Raw genomic sequence first — 4,174 nt, 5'->3', positions numbered from 1 at the left:
TAGATTGTTAAAGAAATGTTTATTTAATCCTCATACAAGTTAACAACAAAATGTTAAAATCCAGAACAACGAACCCCAATAAGCAAGCTTCATGCCGATTGCATAATTTCCAGCACACGCCAAGCTGCCAAGTAGAATTCGAAGAATCTGATTGGTAACAACTTCCGCTCCCACCAATGCAAGTGTTTCCAAGAAGACTGCACCGATTTAACCAGAAAAACATCAGCCGATGTCGTGGCCTATTGGAGGAAAGCTACGGAGCCGACGCCAATCCTCTGCCACCAAGGGCAGCGCAGCTCACAGCCAAAGACTCACAGTTTGCTAGGGACATCTTAGGGTAATTAAGTTGCAAATTGGATTTATACAAATAAAGTCGTTCTTAACTGAACTTCAATATATTTTATTTTTTTTACCTTGCTACCAGCAAAGTATTTAACTGGCGCCCGAACACGGACCGGTGCGCGTACGATACAACAAAACGCTTTGTTAGTTCGCGGCTAGCAATAACATTTGCGGCAACCGGTCAAAACGCGAGTGACAAGAACGCGCAACTCACGAAAAATAAACATTTCTCGTTCGTTCAAATTCACTCTGGTAAATTGCACTAAACTTGTTCATTTGCCCATCGGAGGACTCCAAGGACTGAAGGCAGGGTCCCAGACCACCCCTCAACCCAGTACGCATCGCGGGATCCCAAGTCTTCGTTGGACAAAAAGAATGAAATCCGGATCGTCGGAGGGAAGCCACATCAATAAGAATACCCATAGTACTGTAATCTTAACCAAACAAGATTTAAAACACAAAACTAACAAGCAAATTAAAAAAAAAAAAACTATAAACTTAAGTAATCATGAAATACCGTAAAACGATAAAACAAACAAAAAGATCACATAAGTGATATAACTAATTCCAACTTTACGATTTCCAAGGGACCCTCTAAAGTACAAGGAAAAACCAGCCACTGGTTATAAAATTTATAAAAGACACAAGAACATATTATTTTCAAGAAAACACAAGGTCTTTCTAACTCAATTCAAACATAATTAGAAATAAGCATTATCATTTGCTCCCTTGATCTATTTTAAACTCGACCCATTCTTTATGGCTAACGTAAACAACCTGATAAGACCCTCGATACTTAGTGCTAAAGCGGCTAGACAACGCGTCAGACGACAGGAAGAACAAGAACTCAATATAAGCATGGTTGAAAATGTAGACAGAGCAGCATTAGCAGCTACAATTAGCGAAATCTTAGCACAACAATTACCGAGTCTCTTGAGACGCCACAATTCTTCGGAAGAATTCGCTAACGTAACAGACCAGGTAATTGCCCCAGAGCATGCAGGGAACTTAGGTGATTTAGACAGAGTGCCAGTTATAGTAAAAACGAGAGAAAACGCTATAGTCGAGTTCCCCGACTATCTGATACCCGTTACTCAGCTAGTGGAAGTGCGAAGGAGTGTCGGTTTGTGGGCGTTAGAGTGGGCGTGGCAAAAAGTTTTTTGGCAAATCGATAAAAATTTACAAAACTAATGAAAAAATATCTAAACATTTCTCAAAAGTGTGGGCGTGGCAGCTTCGGGCGGTTTGTGGGCGTTAGAGAGGGCGTGGCAAAAAGTGTTCTAGCAAATCAATAGAAATTTAGAAGACTAATACAAAAATGAAAAAATATCTAAACATTTTTCAAAAGTGTGGGCGTGGCAGCTTAGGTCGGTTTGTGGGCGTTAGAGTGGGCGTGGCAAAACGTTTTTTGGCAAATCGATAGAAATTTACAAGACCAATACAAAAATGAAAAAATATCAAAACATTTTTCAAAAGTGTGGGCGTGGCAGTTTTGAGCGGTTTGTGGGCGGTAGAGTGGGCGTGGCAACATGAATCGACAAACTTGCGCTGCGTCTATGTCTCTGGAGTCTGTATGCCTAGTCTCAACTTTCTAGCTTTTGTAGTTCCTGAGATCTCAGCGTTCATACGGACGGACAGACAAACAGACGGACAGGCGGACAGGCAGACAGACGGACAGACGGACAGACAGACGGACGGACAGACGGACATGGCCAGATCGACTCGACTATTGATCCTGATCAAGAATATATATACTTTATATGGTCGGAAACGCTTCCTTCTGCCTGTTACATACTTTTCAACGAATCTAGTATACCCTTTTACTCTACGAGTAACGGGTATAACTATCCAAAGAAAAAGGAATAGAAGAAAGGAAGGAATAGAAGAAAGGAATAGACCGTAGTTTAGAAGCGTACAGTGCTTTCCAGGGTACTCCCAAATATTATGGTATTTTACATACCATAAGTAATAAGACTGTAGGACCCGCCGACGTGGCACTAGAATCTTACAATACCCCATTGAACTGGTTAGCGATTTCGAAATGTCTGACTCTGCATTATGCTGACAAGAGCGACATCAACACATTAGAACACCAAATGACAATGCTTATACAGGGTGCTAACCAATCTGTGAAAGAATTCCATCAAACGGTTTATAAGCACCTATCCCTAATCCTAAACAAGATCGGTTGTATGGGGTTAAGAAGAGAAGCAGAACTGTAAATGTACACAGATAAGGCTCTAGACAGCTTTGTACGAGGGTTACAAGGCGATTTGCCTCGTCTACTGGGAATTAAAGAACCAGTGCACTTACCCTCGGCATTACACCTTTGCCTCAAGTCTGAAAATCAGAACTTCGGGGCAAAACATGCAGCAAACATAGGACAGACATGACAGTTTAGGAACCAGTCTTCAAAGCCTTCACCTGCTCCTCGCGGTAATTCATTTATCAATAGACAACCACCAATTCCACCCTCAAGAACTCGATATTATCAATTCGGACAGCAACTACCGACCGCTTTACCACGACAAAATTGAAACAACTTTGGCTACCAGCCTGCACAGCCAGTAGCTGCACCTCGACCTTTTCAGAATAGGCAATTCCCGCCTCAACAGTCAGCGCCACCTAGGCCACAGGCCCCAAAACCACTGCCTCGTCCAGAACCTATGGATGTGGATCCCAGTGTCCAGACTAGAATGGTGAACTATATGAACAGACCTCGCTTGAACCAGGTAAAAGACCACCTGGTCCAATACCAGATGGAATGAAGGGACAAAGGAACTTTAACATACAGACTACAACAGATGAAAACAAAACGCGACCCACGGAGACTCCATTGACCACGACAGACTACGAACAATCTATGGTAGAGTACGAGGACCACAACTACCTTGACGACAACTGGATGACTACATAGATCAGATAGATGAAGCGGATGCTGACAATAACACTTACGACTACTACGACAACGCTGGGTTAAATTCTTTAGAATAAAAAATTCCTCTCTTCCATACATTTTATGCAAGATGAGAAATGGCAAATTTATTAGAATACTTATAGACACCGGTTCAAACCGAAATTATATCCAACCTAAATTCGTCAATAATCCTATACCGAATAAATCACCTTTCAATGCTGTCTCAGTAGGCGGCAGCACAGTAATTACGCATCATAAGGTAGCGAACCTTTTTAATATTCAGGATGTTGAAGTTAAGATTTTTCTGTTGCCCACATTGAAATCTTTCGATGCCATTTTGGGCAACGATAGTTTAAAAGAACAAGAATAAAAATCAGCAAAAATATTATGATACTAGAGAACGGTGTCTCGATCCCCATAAAAGAAATAACATTTGAAGCAGTCAACACAATTATTCCGAGAACATCCCACTTGTCCGACAAACAGAAAACCAAGCTAAGCGAATTACTCAAGTCGTTTTCAGACTTTTTCGCAGACCCAAACCAAAAACTGACCTACACAACTCACGTAAAGGCAACGATCCGAACCTCGTCCGATAATCCTATTTACTCACAATTCTATCAGTATCCAATGACACTGAAAGATGAAGTAAACGAACAGATAAAAGAACTTTTAGAAGATGGTATAATTCGACCTTCTAGATACCCGTTCAATTCACCAGTGTGGGTTGTACCCAAGAAGGCAGACGCTTCAGGCGAAAAAAAATATCGCATAGTTATTGATTATCGCAAACTCAATAAAATAACCATTGCAGATAAATACCCTATTCCCGAGATAAATGAGATACTTACCCAATTAGGTGACAACAAAGTATTTTGTGTTTTAGATCTAAAAAGTTGTTTCCATCAAATCTCG

This window comes from Drosophila yakuba, chromosome 2L (genome assembly GCF_016746365.2).
Source record: "Drosophila yakuba strain Tai18E2 chromosome 2L, Prin_Dyak_Tai18E2_2.1, whole genome shotgun sequence".
NCBI classification, from domain to species: domain Eukaryota; kingdom Metazoa; phylum Arthropoda; class Insecta; order Diptera; family Drosophilidae; genus Drosophila; species Drosophila yakuba.
This window is presented reverse-complemented; position numbering follows the sequence as displayed.